Consider the following 19,773-nt stretch of genomic DNA (forward strand, 5'->3'; position numbering starts at 1 on the left):
TAATAAACCAACCACCGCCCATTTGCTGCAAGAGTAACCTATCACTAGCCCATCTATAGGAACGAGTGCCGAGCCAAGTGATTATTGCTCAAGCAACGGAGGCTCTCAAGTGATGAGCCTGAGGGTGAGAATGAACTTGAACCGGAACATGTCAATAGGGGAAGTGGAACGCCATCCATAAGTGGTGGCAATAGGGATGAGTAGAGTCGTCCTAAAGGTGGAATGCTAGTTGACAACCCACCATCACGCTTGACTCATGGTGAGGTACCAAAATTTAGATATCTCTATAAGATCCCTGAGTCGGTAGACATTCGAGTCCCAACTAGTTATGAGAGGGTACATTGGGCCGTGTTGGGATAAGTTAGCATCTATGAGTAGACACTAATTGATGGTATGCGATTTCCCATCCCAAGGTTGGTTCTTGAGGTGCTAAACCATTACCTCATTGCCCCTAACTAGTTAATGCCGAACATATGGAGATTGCTTATGGCATTAAAGTGTTTGTGTATACGACTTCTCATAGAGTTTGGAGCCATGGATCTACTTTACTCTTACTACTTGAAAAAGCATGACAAAGAGAATGGTTGATATCTCTTTATGTTGCAACACTGCTACAACCACTTGGTGTCGGGGCTCAAGACTTACAATAAGGGGTGGAAGGACGCATACTGCTTTATGAAGGAAGAGTTGGTCTTTGGGGAGAGTGGAGCGGACGAGATCCCTTTCTTTTGGAAGGCAATGGGTGAGTACTCTTAGAGTTTTTGGTATTTGTTAGTGTACTGAATCTCATTGCTTTTTCTTTAGCAAATTTGTCGTACAACTAGACATTTTCAAGGTTGCTTGCTGAGGAGAAGAGGCAAGCCATACTCGAGCTCCCTAAGAAAGATAGAGATTACCACCGTGTGTTGAAAAAGTCAAACCTAAGACAAAACCACTTGCGGAACCATGTTCCAGATATCCAACGAGGTATCTCGTTTCCACCTTTGGGGCTATTGCTATACTCCTTATTGGTTCAGTACTGCAATTTCCTTATCTTTGGTGAGTCTTCTTTCCATCCTCTAACTTTCGAAGAATTCTCTCTTGTAGAGGGGAGAATGAAAGGAACTTTTCAAGTGCCGAGCGCTAAAGAGCTTCGAGAGAAACACCGAATCGAGAAAGGGAAGAAAAGGAAACAGCCAAAGTCGGTCGCAGGCGAGTCAACTACTATTAAGACGGTCTTGTCTGGCTTTTCTCCACTGTCTACTCAAAAGGTGGAGTTATCTTAGAGGTTTGTGATTCTTGATGATGAGGAGACGTTGAAGATAGTCATTCCTTCAACTGCCTTAGCTTACAATGGCATGTCCTTTGTGAGCAAGGTGATGGATTCATTGTTGCTATCGGAAGATGAACGCTGACTGAGTGAGATTGGTGTCCCTTAGGCAGCCGACTAGATTTCCACTCGTTTGTTTCAGGTATTTGTTATTCCTTTTGCTTTGGTATTTTCTCCTTAAGTTTCATGTAGCTTACTAGAATTGGCATCCTTGACTATAGGTAGTTGCCTGGGGGATGCACTTGAAAAAGTTGGTGTCTGCTCAAAAGAGGCAGAACCAAGCTTTGTGCAACATAAACTCTCAGTTGAGAAACCAGTTGGTTAAGGTAGAAGAAAAGGAGAAAAAGCTACGCGAGAGTTGAGCGGAGGTCAAGTCCCAATTACAGCATGCCCGAGCCGAATAGGAATCCAATTAGAATGAGTGGGAAGCTGAGAAAGCTGCCTTGCTGAAGAGGCTAGAGTCTATAGCTACTGAAGCTATATTCAAGACCCGAGCTAAGCTAATAGAGGATTTCAAGGCAGGCAAGTTGGACGAATGGGATCCTGATGAGGAAATCGAGATGTGCAAGTCCTTCTTGGCAGATCTAGATGAAGGAGCTGAGCGGGATGAGGGCGGTACCGAGCCAGTAGTACAACAAGACAAGATGGTTGTCTTTGAGACTCAGTTGGAGGAGAAAAGGGATGAGCCTCATGTCNTAGATAATAGGTTTATCTAATACATGGTCTGACTGTAACCTTTTCCCCTTAAGTGGTGGTTGCTTTATTTAAGCTTCACTTTGCTGCATTTGATCTTTTGTGATTGAGAAGGTCATATATACTATATTTCTGAAGGCAAAAAATTGGAGCACAAATAGAGATTCTCTCTCATCATTTGAGAACATGTGTTTTCTGTGCACTTGCTAAAAATTCTGGATCTAATGCACCTTCTGTGTATTTTGTAAAGCTAGGACACTAAGTATCAGTATCTGTGGAACTGCAAAGAGTACCTTAAAAAGGTTGGTATGATAGGCTTATTACTTTCAGTTGTGGCTAATATAAACATATAAAGGCATTGGTTTTAAAGATGTTGGTATTGACAGGCATCACGCATTATACTAGCCACTGATGGGGATCTGCCTGGTCAAGCCTTAGCTGAAGAACTTGCACGCCGCCTTGGAAAAGAAAAGTCTATATCTAGTCAAGATGCACTGATGATTTTGTGTACCATTATTCTCTCTTTAGGCAATCTTCTAATCAGTTATTTATATTGTTGAAATGTAAAATAGGAAATATAATTATTCTCTTTGTAATATAGGAAATAGAATTATTCTCGTTGTAATATAGGAAATAGAATTATAATAGGAATAGGAAATAGATTTATAATAGGAATGTAACAATTTACTTCTTAGATTAGTTTTTTGTTTTTGCTATAAATTCATTGTACATTTCATTATGAATATACAAGAAAATATTTCTCCACATGGTATCAAAGCTTGGTATCTGAAATTTCAAAAAAATTTCTCTCTTTCTCAGATTTTTTTTTTCGGCTACTTCTCTCCGGCAATGATCAGAATCTGGTCCAATCACACTGGACTGATCGTCTTCTCCTCGTCATCCTAACCCAAGTGGTTTCGTCGTCGGCCGCCGCTGCACGTGCCCTCACGCGTCGATCTGTTTTTCCGACGAGCATGAGTTCTCACCGCCACCGGCATCTTGTTCCTCTCCACCTCGCCGGCAAACCCCTTCAAGGTGTTTCCGTCAGCTTCTGCTCAGATCTGTTTTCTAGCGAGTGTACTGTTTTTCCGGTGAGTGTTCAGTTTTCTGGCAAGCGTAAGTTTCTGTCAGTTTCAAGACTTCATGGATTCTTCAAAAACAGCCTCTCCTTCGCATCCAAGTGTTTTTTCTTTTGTATCTCTCCCTCCCATCACCACTGATCGATTAATTGGGACTGCTAATTATTCATCATGGGCTGCCTCTGTCGAATTATGGTGTATGGGTCAAGGTTTGGAGGATCACTTGACCACTAAAGCTGCCGATATTACGTCAGATAAGTCTTCCTGGACTAAAATTTATGCTATGCTATGCTGTGTAGTATGTTATGGCAAACTATTGACACCCCCCCCCCCCCCCCCCCCTCCTTCACCCTATTTATAAATCTTACCGCTCTTGTGTTGATATTTGGAGTCAGGCTAAACTTCTCTATACAAATGACATTCAACGTTTATATTCTATTGTGTCCAACCTAGTTCATCTCAAACAACAGGATATGCATATGTCGGACTTCCTTGGTAAGATGGCTTCCCTTAAGACAGAATTCAATCGGCTGTCACCAGCTGGTAAATCTACGGCAGAAGATTTGGCTCAACGGGACAAGTTCTTTATGGTCCTGACACTTGTAGCTCTCGGTCCAGATCTTACACTTGTTCAAGATCAAATTCTTTCTGGATCCACCGTGCCTTCCCTTGATGAAGTGTTTGCCAGATTACTTCGGGTTTCCTCCCCTACTACTGTGCATTCCCCAGGTGACTCTTCGGTCCTTGTTTCTCAGTCCCACACTTTTCGAGAACAGGACGATCGAAGTGGCAAAGGAAATCGGCCCAAGTGTAGTTACTGTCATCGGTGGGGGCATACCAAAGAGAAATGTTTTAAGTTACATGGTCGACCTACCCGAGCTGCTAATATTGCTCAGGCTGATCACTCTGATCTTCATTCCGAGTCCTCTACAGTGCTAACTCAGCCCTCCTTAACTCTCATTGGTACTGATTATGATGAATACTTACAGTATCAGACCCATAAGCAGTCTTCTTCATCTATTGCCTCCGTCGCTCAAACGAGTAATTCAGTTACTTGCCTTTCTCAGTCTTCCGCTCTAGGACCTTGGGTCCTAAATTCAAGTGCCTCGGATCATATTTCTGGTAACCCTCGTTTACTTACTCAGATTACAAATACTGTATCTTTACCTCCTGTTACTTTAGCCAATGGGTCTAAAGTCGATGTTCAAGCTATTGGATGTGCAAAACCCCTCCCCTCCTTAGCATTAGACTCTGTGTTTTATATTCCCAAATGTCCATTTAATCTCGTGTCTGTTAGTAAACTTACCCGCTCCTTAAATTGCTCTATTCATTTTGATACTGACTCTGTTGTTATACAGGATCGCGACACGGGACGGATGATTGGCACAGGATGTGAGTCACAGGGTCTCTAATATCTCTATATCCCATCTATAGCATGCATTGTCTCCGAGTCTCCGGATCTCCTTCATAATCGTTTGGGCCATCCTAGTCTTTCCAAACTTCGAAAAATGATCTCAGGTCTATCTACATTATCATCCTTGAGTTGTGAGTCGTGTCAGCTTGGAAAGCATACTCATAGTTCTTTTCCAAAGCGTGCCAATAAAAGGGCTGCGTCCCCCTTTGAGTTAGTGCATTCAGATGTGTGGGGTCCTTGTCGTGTTAACTCTACTTTGGGATTTAAATATTTTGTTACATTTATTGATGACTATTCCCGTTGCACTTGGTTATTTCTTATGCGCTCTCGTTCTGAATTATTTTCCATATTTTCATCATTTTGTGCTGAAATTAAGACTCAACATAATACTACCATTCGTATATTACGAAGTGATAATGCTCGTGAATATTTCTCTGATTCCTTTACTAAATTCATGACATCTCAGGGAATTCTTCATCAGTCTTCTTGTGTTTATAGTCCCCAACAGAATGGCATTGCTGAGCGTAAAAATAGACACCTCATTGAAACTGCTCGCACTCTTCTTTTACATAGCCACGTCCCTTTCCGGTTTTGGGCTGACGCGGTTCTAACCGCCTGTTACTTAATAAACCACATGCCTTCTTCTGTCTTACAAGACCAGGTTCCACACTCCATATTATTCCCTGATAGTCCATTATTTTCTCTTCCCCCGCGTGTCTTTGGGAGCACCTGTTTTGTTCACATTTTCCCTCCTGGTCAGGATAAACTGTCAGCCAAGTCTATGAAATGTATTTTCTTAGGGTATTCACGTCTTCAGAAGGGCTACAAGTGTTATTCTCCTGCCACACATCGCTACTTCATCTCTGCTGATGTTACGTTCTTTGAGTCTTCTCCATTTTTTCCTCATCCTCCAGTGGAGTCTGATCCGGTAGTGGATGTTCTACCAATTCCATACGTTGCTTTCCCACCTTCGTCTGTTTCGATACCTCAGTCTACTACTAATACCACTCTTCCTGTCGACAATAGTCTTGTTCCTTTTACAGGTGATCCTGATGTTCCCGCTGCCGTTCCTGAGATCCCTGTCACTGCAGGTCCTGTGCCCGATTCCTCCAATGCCACGGTCCTGTCTCCAGCTGATCAGTTTCCCATTGCTATTCGTAAAGGTATGCGGTCTACATGCAACCCTCATCCCATCTACAATTTTTTGAGTTATCATCGTTTATATCCTTCATATTATGCCTTTGTCTCCACCCTTTCTTCTGTTTCTGTTCCTTGCAATGTTCATGAGGCACTTTCTCACCCCGGGTGGCGTCAGGCAATGGTTGAAGAAATGTCTGCTTTGCATCATAATCATACTTGGGAGTTAGTTTCCTTACCTCCGGGCCATTCGACTGTTGGTTGTCGATGGATTTACACTATAAAGGTTGGTCCAGATGGTAAGGTTGATCGGCTGAAAGCCCGTTTGGTGGCCAAGGGATACACTCAGATCTATGGGACAGATTATTTTGACACTTTTTCTCCTGTTGCTAAGATGTCTTCCGTCCGGTTGTTCTTTGCTATGGCTGCCATTCGGAACTGGCCTATGCATCAATTGGATATTAAGAATGCTTTTCTTCATGGTGAACTTCAGGAAGATATTTATATGGAGCAACCTCCTGGTTTTGTTGCTCAGGGGGAGTCTGGTTTGGTATGTAAACTTCGTCGTTCTCTATATGGTCTAAAACAGTCTCCTCGTGCTTGGTTTGGACGATTTAGCACAGTTATCCAAGAGTTTGGTATGATTCGATGTGAGTCTGATCACTCTGTTTTCTATAGACATACATCATCAGGGCAGTGTATCTATCTGGTTGTCTATGTCGATGATATTGTTATTACAGGAAGTGATCAAGATGGCATTGGACAGTTGAAGCAACACTTGTTCAAACACTTTCAGACGAAAGACTTAGGGCTACTCATATATTTTCTTGGCATAGAAGTCGCTCAGTCTAAATCTGGTATTGTTATTTCTCAGAGGAAGTATGTATTGGATATTCTAGAGGAAACAGGGATGTCAGATTGCAGACCAATAGACTCTCCTATGGATCCTAATTTAAAACTTTCACCTAGACAGAGGGAGCCTCTTACTGATCCTAGAAGGTATCGAAGACTTGTTGGAAAACTTAACTATCTTACTATCACACGACCGGATATTTCCTTTTCTGTTAGTGTTGTGAGTCAGTTCCTTCAAACTCCATGTGATAGTCATTGGGATGTAGTTGTCTGGATTTTAAGGTATATCAAGAGAGCACCAGGTAGAGGCTTACTGTATGAAAATAAGGGCCATTCGCATATTGTCGGATATTCAAATGCTGATTGGGTAGGTTCTCCATATGATAGATGTTCTACCTTAGGATTTTGTGTTCTTGTTGGAGGAAACCTAGTTTCATGGAAAAGTAAGAAACAAGCGGTTGTTGCAAGGTCAAGTGTTGAAGCAGAGTATCGTGCAATGGCCTTAGCCACTGGTGAGCTGGTTTGGTTAAAACAACTAATTCAAGAGTTGAGATTTGTCGAAGTATCACAAATGAAGTTACTCTGTGATAATCAGGCTGCCCTTCATATTGCTTCAAATCCAGTGTTTCATGAGAGGACTAAACACATAGAAATTGATTGTCACTTTATTCGAGAGAAAGTTTTATCAGGGTGTATTGCAACTAGTTATGTCAGTTCCAACGACCAGTTAGCAAACATCCTCACTAAGGGGGTGTTTGTCTAAGCTTATAAGCTGGTCAAACTAGCTTATAAGCTCTAAAATTAAGCTGACCTGTTTGTTTATAACTTTTTTGAGTTTATAAGTTGAGCTTATAAGCCAAAAAAAATAAGTTGGGGGGGAGGTACTTTTTTTTTTTTTTTGCTTATAAGCACTCTGCTTATAAGTTAGTTTGACCAAGTATATTACCACATTATCCTTGTTTAATTTTAAAATTCCATAGTATACCCTTATTTAATGTAGTACATTTTTTAGTTATTTTATAATAAAATGTACTTATAAGCCACATTTTACCAAACACGTCAACTACTTATCAGGCACTTATAAGTATTTTAACCAAACACGTAATTGCTTAAAATTTCAAATACTTATAAGCTAATTTTAGCTTATAAGCACTTGTTGCTTATAAGCTAATTTTCATAAGCTTAGACAAACACCCCCTAAGTCTCTCAAAGGTTCTCGTGTTGACTTTATTTGTAACAAGTTTGGTGCATATGACTTATATGCTCCAGCTTGAGGGGGAGTGTTGAAATGTAAAATAGGAAATAGAATTATTCTCTTTGTAATATAGGAAATAGAATTATTCTCTTTGTAATATAGGAAATAGAATTATTCTCATTGTAATATAGGAAATAGAATTATAATAGGAATAGGAAATAGAATTATAATAGGAATGTAACAATTTACTTCCTAGATTAGTTTTTTGTTTTTGCTATAAATTCATTGTACATTTCATTATGAATATACAAGAAAATATTTCTCTACAATATCTATGGCAGATGCTGGCGAGTCAAGTGGCCAAAGAGCTATGAGGTTAATCATTTTAAAGACGCAAATGAGGTCAGATATCAAAGTCTGTATATTATAAGTGAGATACATATATGTCTAAAAACTAATGTATTATTCTTTTACTAAAAAAAAAAATTTAGATATGTTTGTCTGTCTTGCTTGTAGCTTATGTGTCTACCAAGCAGGGAAGCTACTTTCTGTTTGCATAATTTCTGCATTTTTTTTCCCAGGTATTGATTGTAAATGATTCTAGACCAAGTGGATTAGTGATAAAGGCATGCATGTTGTTGCCAATGCATAAGGTTGTGTTTCATTGTAGACATTGTTATATTAGTTGGTAATCTGGAGTTATTTTGCTACAACATTTTGTTTGAGCTCGTTACCTCAACAAATAACAATTTTTTATATGATGCTCACAGGTACTTATGTATCTCGGACCACAAGTACTGAATGAAGTAATTGAGAATGCCGAATTGTACCCTATAAGTGGATTATACAACTTTAGAGATTAATTTGATGAAATTGATGCATACTATTATCAGCAGCCAAGGTGTAGAAAATGATTGCCACTAGTAGGCAAGATAGATACTTGTTGCTGTAGCTTTTTAAACTCCTTCAAAAGTATCATTCTGAAATGAAAATGGATTCACATTTGGGATCAACTTTTCCAAATCTATAACTGTTACTGTATATCACTTTATGATAACGTAGGATTTGATGAACTAGGTTTGTAAGAGTTAATTTACCTTGCTCCTCACTGCATTCAGTCACCTCTCTATTCCCACTGGCTCGTGGACGTTGGCAGTTGTTGATGTAATGCAAAGATTTTTTCTTTGGTCCCATGATTCTGATTAATCTGTTGAGTTTTTGCCTATAGTTTGTCAGTGTAATATGTTACATCTAGCAATTTATATTTATAGATGCAAGTCTTGGTAGCTTATTTGACTTGTCAATTATGGAGTATCCTAACAATTTTAATTCTCAAATTATGCACACGGCAGACGCTATTATCTCTGAAAAAAATATTTAAATGTACGATGGATCTTGCCCTCATCTTGAAGTTTGCAATTTAACCACTTCCAAAATTTTTGTTAACAGGCTGTCAAAGCTTTCCCTTTTAGACAAAATGGGGTGGTCATTGGTTGCAAGTACTGAACCTGTGGGGAGAAATTTTTTTGGCAGGTATTTGTGTTCATCCTTTCCTTGGATTGTTGAATGGGTAAATATAGTTTGATAAACCAATTGAATGACAGAGATATAAGTGGGATATAGCACAGCCACATAAAATGCTCTAATTAATGTGTTTTGGCTTTTAGAAAAGGAATTCCAGAGTGGTGATTAAGATTACATGGTAACTGACTGCCAAATCCTAGATAGATTGATCCTTAGTTGGAATGAAGTGATTACATATTCTCATATCCTCATTATTTTGTTGATCAAATGTTTCGAACTGACTCAAACTTACATTTTGGAGGGCCATACCCCTCTGGGTACCAGGCCTTTGGTTTAGTTTATGTTTTAGCACAAATGTTACAATAAAAGAATAACTTGTCAAAATTTCATATGTTGAGGCAATGGAATGTTTTAAGTACCAAGCATCAGGCTTGAGATGGTTTTCCTTTCATTTCAGGAGAAGAGGGACACAGAGAAATGGTCATTTGGACTTGATGAAATGAAGGAAACTGCTGAAATTATCATTGTAAATATCATTACATCATATTTTGGCTTCTTTTACCCAGTAATTCAAATTTCTTTCTCTAGTGAATTTTGTCTATTGTTGCTGATCATAGGTTGAAGGTGAAATGCATAAGCTTGCAATCAAGGCAGTTGGTTTCCTAAATTGTGTAAGTGTTCCTTGTGGAGCACCACGAAAGGTTTCTGCGAAAGAATTACCACTACAGGAAAAAGTTTGGTTTGAGACTTGGAAATTTTTGACCCCTTAATGATGATTTACATAAATGTATTCAACTCAAAAAAAAAATTAATTGGCAAATAGGTGGGATATTAGTATGCATAACATAGCTCAAGAATATGGTTACATGAAAAATATTTTACGGAAAAAAAAAAGACTTCAATATTTAAAGTAAAAGGCAATTAATTCCATTTAATATGTAGCCCATTTAAGTTATTCTAACTTCGCTATGAATTAATGTATATTTTATAGTATGTGTTCATTGCCAATAAATATTGCATAATGTAAGTGGTGGGTTAAATAGTTCTTCCATCCCATCTAAGGTTTGATTGGATTTTCATAATGAAAGAGAAACTGTTTATCTAGTGTTGCCTGTTTTGGATTCTTATGCATTATTTTTTAAATTTTCATATCAAACTTGGCATTTCGACAATGACTTTTTAATATTAGCTTACAATATCTTTTGTGCATGTTTGGGAACATAGGATACTGGATATTGGTATATATGAACTGCAAAGAGCACTTGGATAAGGTAAACTTACTACATATGCATGCTTGACCTGATATGGAAATTTTTATTGGTTTTCCTCTCTTCATTGCTTGATCTTATTTCTTAAAAGTATAAATGAATCTTGAGGTTTCTTGCATTATCCTGGTAACTGATGGTGATATACCCGGCCAAGCCTTGGCTGGAGAGCTAGCACGCCATCTTGGAAAGCATAGGTTTCAATTATAAATTAACTCCTTTCATGTGCTTCAGAAACTTGTGACTCTAATCAGTGATTAAGACCAAAATTTGATGAAGCCTGCTTGTCAGGAGTCCAAAGTTTATAGCTTTTGCTTTAATTGGTGGTATCTAGGATTGTAAAGATAGCAGTGAATTATCAAATTGATGGTGCAAAATCTTGACGCGGTGAAACCTTAATGTAGGCAATATCTTTTGTAATAACAGTATAAACAGAAATTTTACTACAATATTATACCTTGTCTGCTGATAATCATCATGTTGGAGGTATAGAGTCTGAATTCTGTTTGTATATTCCCCCAAAAGTAGTATCTCTTTATTTAGTCTGTCAGTTTTTAGATGCTGGCGTGTCCAATGGCCCAAGAAAGATGAGTTCTGTTGCTTCAATGTTGCAATTGAGGTTTTTGATTCTCTTTTCTTCGTTTGCTTTCCTGTTTTCCTTTGGAATTAAGCAATAATGTAGTTTTATTGTATTTGGTTATGTCCACTATTCTACGCCTTCGCCGTCTGGCTTTTGTTCTGCACTTTCTCCAACTGGTATGATAGAGCTGATGATAGTTAAAAAATGACATTGCTTTCTCTTATATATTATTTATTCATCCATGAATTGTAATGTCCTCATTGTTTCGAAGGCTTGGAATAAGAGGACTGGGATTAAAATAACTGGAAAAAATTTAAGAGTAACGTTTTTCTTTTATTTTCAAATCTGTAAAAGCTTCGTTTTTAAAGGATGACCTGTAGATGTTCTTACTACGGTGTTTGGTCCGTGGCCATAGGTTCTAACGTTTCTGGGTCAAGGTGCTCTGAAGGAAGTAAGTGAAAATGTGGAGTTGTATCAGCTACAAGTTCCAGACCAAGCAAAAATGCAGTGTACATAAAGCTCATATGAAACACATTCAAAGAATTACAGGGTTTCGTTTCTTTCATTTCTCTTTTTAACATAGTATCTTGGCAAAGGAATGGTTGGTTGTGCCCATTTCATTGTTGAAATATCTTGCAAAGCTTAAGGGTTGGCTGCGCCCAATTCATTGCAAAAAGACTACAAAACCTAAAATGATATTTGAAATTGTTAGGAGATCACATTGGAAAGGAATGGAGGGATTAAGTGGTTTATAAGGAGTTGGGTACCTCTTTTTTGACAAGCCGGTTTTTCAAGATAAGTTTTACCCAACCATTTAGCCCTCGACCCAAGGTATAGGCCCATTATTATCAGAAATCATTATAAGTTTATTAATAATGCGTTTATCGTTCATGGTTTTTCAGTCCAAATTTACGGTAAAGATATGCAGCAAATTACTACTAATAGATTTCATGACTTTCCTTGGAATTTTTCGTGGTGTTTTGCAACACAAATTCTTCATCGAAAACCTGAAATCATGCATATTGAATTACGTTTTCTGCTGCAAAATAGAGGATTGAGAATTCACCGGATAGATAAATATCTTAGACAGGTTTAAAAACAATGAATAAGTTGATTGATTGTATTAATGGTTTAAAATAATTCCGCGAAGTATAACCAAATAACAAAAATCCCTCTATCGTCAATAGTAATTATAGAATTCTATTTGCCCTTTAGCTTCTGGGGTCAAAATAAAAAATGAAGGATAATTAGATAAATATTTATTAACCTTTCATGTTATAAGTTTAAACGACATACTAACAATGAGAGGATTTATGTTATTTTTGAAATTTTAGGAGAAAATTTATTACTTGATTCAACTTTTGAGGGTTAAGAAACCCCTTTTATTTAAGATTCAATCTATATATATATATATATGGGCTAAGTATTTAGATAATTCCCCTGTATAGCCATCTCACTAGTTCTAATTTTGAAAATGTTAAGGTTTTTATTTGAAAATAAGAATTTACTCTAGAATTATGTGAGTTAACCAAATTGCCTTCCATAAAAAGAAAAATAATAATAATTAAAAAAAAAAAGACAAAAGTTGGTAGAAGGCTAGGAATGTATTATTTTATGAAATTTTTGTATCTATTTCTTGTATTTTAAAAATATTGAAAATGATTAAAAAAAAAAAAAAAAGAGTTTGATATATTTGATTGAAAAAAAATATATATGAAATTTATCACCTACACAATTGATAAAACCCCCTGAAAATATGGTTTATTTTATTTGTCTCAAAACATTTATCTTAATTATATCAATTTTTTGTTCCCCTTGCAATTTTGTACTAACAAATATTTTCATTTGAGAAAAAAATTTGTTTTTTTTAAAAAGAGAAAATGCAAAAAAAGGAAGAGAATAAAATAAATTTTTAATCAAAATTCTAAATTTTCATATAAAATGGGGCTCATGTTTTTCTCTTCTAACAAGCTTTTTATCTGTTCTCTCATCTAAAATTTCAAAAAACGGTGGCTGAGCAAATTTTTTACGATTTATTAGACAAAGAAAGGAAAACAGAATGCAAAATTTGTAAATGAAAGCAATTTAGGCCCTAGTTAGTAAATTCGCGTATAAAACTCAAATTTACATATTTTATCAAGGTTGCTGTATAATATGCAAATTATATGCCCAATCCATATAATTCGCGAATTATATGCATATTATTGCCGAATTACTATAGGCAAAAAAAATATTTAAATGAAAAGCCAAAACGACGCCGTTTTGGATGAAAAATTAAAAGATTTTCTTTTCTCCTTCTCTTATGCTTTTCTTCAGTTTTCTGCCACAGTTCTTCAAATCTTCAACATTTCTTCATCTCTTGTGTCTTTAGTCTTGATCTCTTCTTCTCTTCTCTTTTTAACTCTCTTCTCCAAGGTCCAAGCTTCAAGTCCAAGACTTCCAACTCTTCAAGCCTCACGGCCACGATACACATTTCTTCTCTTCTCTTCTCTTTTTAACTCTCTTTGAATCTCGTATGTTGGTGATTTGCTTGTGTTTGTGCTGGTGTATGAGTAGTAGTAGAGGCTGGTGGATTGATGGATTTGTTATGTTGGTGGATTAATGGATTTGTTTAAAAAATGTTTGATGAAATGTTTGTGAGAGTTATATTTGCTATTTGATATCCGTTTTAGCATAATAACAGTTTTTTTTTATACAAGTTTTAAACTTTTAATTTATAAAACTTAAGTGTTAGCTTTTTAGAAATAGTCAGGCTATGTATATGGTATACCCACTACCTAATAATATGTAACAAGAAACAATGAAAACAATGAAATTCTATATTGATTTGAACCTTGTGGTCCATGAAAAGTGTTAAAATTAGGATTTATATTACCGTATTTTTTAAAACATATTATTAATAATGTGTCGTATTAAACTCGTATATACTAGTATCGTATTTTTTCCGTATCTGAATTCTATGATCAAATTTTTACAAATATATTTTTCACCATTTGCCATATCATACCCATAAAATTTATGTACCTTTTTTTTACTGTACCCGTATTTACTAACTAGGATTTAGACATGGAATCATTTAATTTTTATAAATGAATTATTAGGACACTACTCTGTTAACATTATCTGTCCAAATATATATTATATTATATTAGGAATTTATTTAAGATTTTATTTCATTTATATTTAACTACCAATAAGATAATTACAAAACTAAACCCATAAAATTACGAAATACTTAATCTTGGAGTAGCCGCCAAGAAATTAATTAAATAATTACATAAATTAATACATATTAATCTTGGAAGCATAATTTTGTGTTATATATCTGGAATCTTTTGAAATTGTGACCTCTAGTCTTTAACTCTTTGTACACTATGAGTGAAATATAAATGTTTGCTCTGGATTACGTAAATTTGCTACTAGCGTAGTTTGCTTTAATTTTTGTTGTGACATTGTGCTCCATTTTTCTCGGGGCCTTGTTTTTTTACTAATAGGCTAGAGGGAAGATGTGAAGAACTCAACTAGCCACAAACTTGATCTTTGAAACTTATGACCTCTAGTCTCTAGTGGCATTGTTGTTAGCATTAGTTCACATTTTCTGTTGTAGAGAGACTATTTTCTGATTTTTATTTTTATTTGTTTGGTTGCTTATATTGAAGGAAGGAGCACTCCTTGAAAGATATTTAAATGTAGAACAAAAAAGGCCACCCACTGTATTTTCTTGTGTATTTTTTATTTCTTAGATCATTAATAGATTTGGTTGATTTGCGGAAAATTGAATCAGTTTTATTGATTTTATGATAGATTACTCATTTTTTATTTTACTTCATTTAACTGCATTTTATTTTTTTGTGTGACCGATTTATTTTTGCTTGAGAACTGGATATTATGATGAAGCAAGAAATGTTGCCTTATCATCCCGTGCTTCAAATCAGTTTGCTCCTCTGGTACTGATTGTTCATTCCTTCAGTACATAATACCTTATAATCACTCCTTAATTGTTACTGTTGATGCAATGATACTTTGCTAGAAATGCATCAACATTGCAGGTTCAGTTGGAATTGTTTTTCGAGCCTGTTGAAGTTAGTTTGCTGCAGTGGTCCAACGTGCATGGCTGTAACATTTTGGTGTATTATAGTTGAATGGCTTAAGTGTAATTTAGTCAGTATTATGGTGTGTTTTGTGTATGAAATATTAGTTGTTAAGATTTAAATTTAAATTTGTAAATGTCTGCTATAGTTGTTGAATCAGCAGAGAGTTGTTGAGCTGATGTATGTATTGATTAAGTTGAATGAAAAACTATGACTTTTATATTCATACTTTGATTACTCTTTTATCTTTCCTTTTGCATTCTCCGGCCAAGAACCATCAAGTGGTATCAGAGTCAGCCCCATTTGAGCTGAGTGATTGACCAACGGTGGGCTACCAAACTACCTCCATTCATAGGCAAGTGGACCATACGGGCTTGACCATGAGGGGGAGTGTTGGAGATCCCATATCGACTAAGCACGCTCAAGCCAATGGGTTTATAAGAGTGGGCAATCCTTCCACTCAATAAGGCCTTTTGGGTGAGGAGTTAGGCCCAACTCCATACAAGTGGTATCAAAGCCATTTACAAAAATCTAAAACTATTGCAACCAATCATCAACTCCAACTCAAGAACACCCTTCATTTTCAACAAAAAGACTAGGCTGCATCTACTCATTTTTCCTCTCTACGATAGACACAAAAACAGAGCCATGGCAGCCCAATCTGCTTTGATGGCACCACCGGTGTTCAATGGGGAACACTAACACATATGGGCTGTTAAAATGAAGGCCTTCCTCCGGGGTCAAGGACTGTGGCAGTACGTGGAAGAAAACAGGCAGCCACCTCCATTAGGACAGAATCCCACTCTGAATCAAATGAGATTGCATGAGGAAGAAACAGCCAAAGCACTGAGAGCTCTCTCTCACATTCATGCAGTAGTGACTGACCTTGTATTTACAAGGATCATGGCGTATGAGACTCCAAAGGAAGCATGGGACAACCTGAGAGAAGAGTATATGGGCAGCACCACAACAAGGAACATGCAGGTGCTTAATCTGAGGAGAGAATTTGAGATGCAAAGGATGTAGGAATCAGAAAAAGTCAAGGATTATGTTGACAGATTAATGAGTGTTGTCAACAAAATAAGGTCGATGGGAGTGGAGTTGACAGATATGAAAAGGTTTTGGTGGCTTGCCGGAGAGATTTGAGTCCAAAATCTCTTCCTTTGAGGACTCTAAGGACATGACTCAGATCACTTTGACTGAGCTTGTTCATGCTCTCCAAGCTCAAGAGCAAAGAAGACTCTTGAGGCAAGAAGACACAAGTGAGGGAGCAATGGTAGCAAACCATAAAGGCAAGCCTGCACAAGGAAAAAATAGGAGGTATGCTGGGGATAAAAAGGGGAAAGAAAAGAGTAGCAATCAGTAGGAGAAGTCAGGTGGAGTGAAGGAGTTTCCAGCTTGCACTCACTATAAAAAGAAAGGACATTCAGAGAGGAGGTGCTGGTTCAGACCAGGGATACAATGCAGAAGTTGCAAACAATTTGGGCACATAGAAAAGGTCTATAAGAACAAGGGAAGTCAGCCAACATAGCAAGCTCGGGTTGGAGAAGACCAGCAGCAACGTCAGGAGGCTGAACAGCTTTTTATGGCCACTTGTTACATGGCACAAACCAGCAATAAAGCTTGGCTAATTGACAGTGGCTGCACCAACCATATGGCTGTAGACCTACAAAGTTTCATCAACCTGGACAGCTCATATTATTCTAGAGTTAAAATAGGAAATGGTGATTTCATGGAGGTCAAAGTCATAGGAGATGTTGTTGTCCAAACCTTGTCAGGTATCAAAATCATTTCTCATGTATTGTATGTGCCTAAGATTAGCCAAAACTTATTAAGTGTTGGGCAAATGTTAGAGAAGGGTTATTCTCTACATTTCCAAAATCAAGCATGCACCATATTAGATCCTGAAGAGACTGAATTAATGTGTGTAAAAATGTTGGGAAAAAACTTCCCGGTTGAGTGGAAAAATTCCATCAACTTAGCTTTATCATCTAGGCTGGAAGAGTTTGAAATCTGGCACAAAAGACTTGGCCACTTCCACTATAATGGTCTCAAAGAGTTAAAGAATAAGAATATGGTTCATGACTTAACTGAGATTGAAGAAAGGAGTACCCTCTGTAGTGCTTGCCAACTTGGTAAGCTAAGCAGGCCACCATTTCCCTCAGATCAGGCTTGGAGAGCAACAACAAAACTCTAGCTGATCCATACTAATGTTTGTGGTCCTATCCAGACTGAATCAATGAGTGGGAGCAGGTACTTTTTGCTCTTCATAGATGACTTCACACGGATGACATGGGTATACTTTTTGAAGCAGAAAAATGAGGTACCTGCTGTATTCAGAAATTTCAAACTATTGGTGGAGAATCAAGCTGGAACAAAGATTAAATCCATAAGAAGTTATAATGGAACTGAATATACATCAAAAGAATTAAGTTCAATTTGTCAAGAGGCTGGAATTAGGCACCAGTTTACTACACCTTACACCCCATAGCAGAATGGGGTCAGTGAGACAAGAAATAGAACCATCATGGAGATGGCTAGGTGTATGATGACAGAGAAGCAGCTCCCTAAGAGGTTATGGGTTGAGGCTGTCAATACAAGAGTCTATCTCCTGAATAGACTGCCAACTAAGGTAGTCAATGAGCAAACTCCAATTGAGGCTTGGAATGGAATTAAATCAGCAGTGAGCTACTTGAAAGTGTTTGGGAGTGTGTGTTATGTTATGGTTCCAGCAGGGAAGAGAACAAAGCTTGATGATAAAGCTAAGATTGGTATATTCATTGGCTACAGTAGTCAATCAAAAGGGTACAGATTATACATCCCTAAGTCAAAGAGAATTGTGATAACAAGGGATGTAAAGGTAGATGAAAATGCAGTGTGGGATTGGGAGAATAAGAAGATTGATGCTGACTGCAAAGTGCAACAGCCAACTGAAAACTTACTTGAAGAAGCTGAAACTGAAGAGGATGAAGAACCACCAGTTATAGGGACTAGAACCTTGGCTGATGTATATGCAAGGTGTAATGTGGCAGTGCTTGAACCAAGAAATTATGCTGAAGCTGCTCAGTTAGAAGCTTGGAGGAATGCAATGCAGGAGGAGATATCTATGATTGAGAAAAACAATACCTAGAGGCTTGTTGACAGAGCTGAAAATAGAAAAATAATTCAGGTAAAGTGGATTTACAAGCTGAAGGTTAATCCTTATGGTACAGTCCATAAACACAAGGCAAGAATTGTGGCTAAAGGCTTTGCACAACAACAAGGGGTGGATTACTCTGACACATTTACTTTGGTGGCTAGACATGACACTATTAGACTGATCCTTGCTATGGCAGCCCAATTTGGTTGGAAAATCTTCCAACTAGATGTTAAGTCAGCATTTCTGAATGGTTTCTTGAGTGAGGAAATTTTTGTAGAACAACCTAAAGGTTATCAAGTGAAGGGTGAAGAAGGCAAAACGTATTTGCTGGAGAAGGACTTGTATGGCCTAAAGCAGGCACCTAGAGCCTGGTACAGCCGCATAAATGATCACCTAAGCAGTCTAGGATATGTTAGAAGTTACATATTTTCATGTACAGAAGTTACAATTTATACAATTGTAAATGTAATATGTAAGGAAACCAAATAAAGGAAATAAATGTAGATCAATACATACAAGGCAATTACCTAAACTACATATTTGGAGATTACTACAAATCTTCTAAATATGGTCTGTACAGTCATTCACATGTCAACACTCCCCCTCAAGCTCGTGGGGAATAAATGTCATAAACTCCAAGCTTGCTCAATAAATGTGAATGTTCTGACACAATGGTTTTGTGAATATGTCGGCTGGCTGATCTGAGGTTTGGATGTGCTCTGTTCTAATCATACCTTCGTGTATCTTGTCTCAGATAAAGTGGCAATCAATTTCTATGTGCTTTGTTCTTTCATGGAAGACTGGATTGGCTGCAATATCATTGGCCGCTTTGTTGTCACAATAAAGCTTAATTGGTGTTTCCACTTGAAGATTCAGGTCTCGTAATAATCCAAGAATCCATGTGATTTCACATGTGGTTTTGGCCATGGCTCTGTATTCTGCTTCTACTGATGAAAGTGATATAGTGGATTGCTTCTTTGTTTTCTATGAAATAAGGGATTTTCCAAGTTTAACACAGAAACCAGTGAGGGATCTTCTTGTCATTGGACATGAACCCCAATCTGAGTCGTAGTACGCAGTGATGTTGAGCAATGTTCTGAAAACCAGACCGGACAATGACCCGTTTAGGGGTCTGGTTTCCGGTTGGATCGGTCGGTTGGACCGTAATTTGTAAAATTATTTTTAGTCCCTAAAAGTTTGAAATTCATCAAAAACACCCCTATAATACTCCCTTAAGGTTTGAAATCTATCTAAAACACCCCTATCACACGAAGATTCTGGTAAGTGTGGCGGCAGCGACGATCGACAGCCAATCGAAGCTGGAATCAGAGTTTCATCGGCGTCGGAACTCGTCGGAATCAACGAAAGAAGTCTGACGTAGTCGTAAACTTTAGGTGGACGGCGATCGATGAAGGTTGGACGACGACGACTGAAAATAGATGGGTTTGGTCGTGGAGATGCCGTCCGTCGAATGAAGGTGTTTTCTCCGTCGAAA

At 37.5% G+C, this 19,773-nt stretch overlaps 1 protein-coding gene and 1 long non-coding RNA gene across 3 annotated transcripts in view; both read left to right on the forward strand.

Moving 5' to 3' along the window:
* The window catches only part of LOC116138556 (twinkle homolog protein, chloroplastic/mitochondrial-like), a 46,813-nt gene that overhangs the window by 14,230 nt on the left and 12,810 nt on the right, over nt 1-19,773 (forward strand). The window lies entirely within an intron of this gene.
* Nucleotides 2,141-8,686, forward strand: LOC116138558. Its single transcript, XR_004129311.1, has 4 exons — nt 2,141-2,304; nt 2,389-2,474; nt 8,021-8,081; nt 8,450-8,686. It is a non-coding gene; the product is annotated as an uncharacterized LOC116138558 (long non-coding RNA).

This window comes from Pistacia vera, unplaced genomic scaffold, assembly GCF_008641045.1.
Source record: "Pistacia vera cultivar Batoury unplaced genomic scaffold, PisVer_v2 Contig342, whole genome shotgun sequence".
NCBI classification, from domain to species: Eukaryota; Viridiplantae; Streptophyta; class Magnoliopsida; order Sapindales; family Anacardiaceae; genus Pistacia; species Pistacia vera.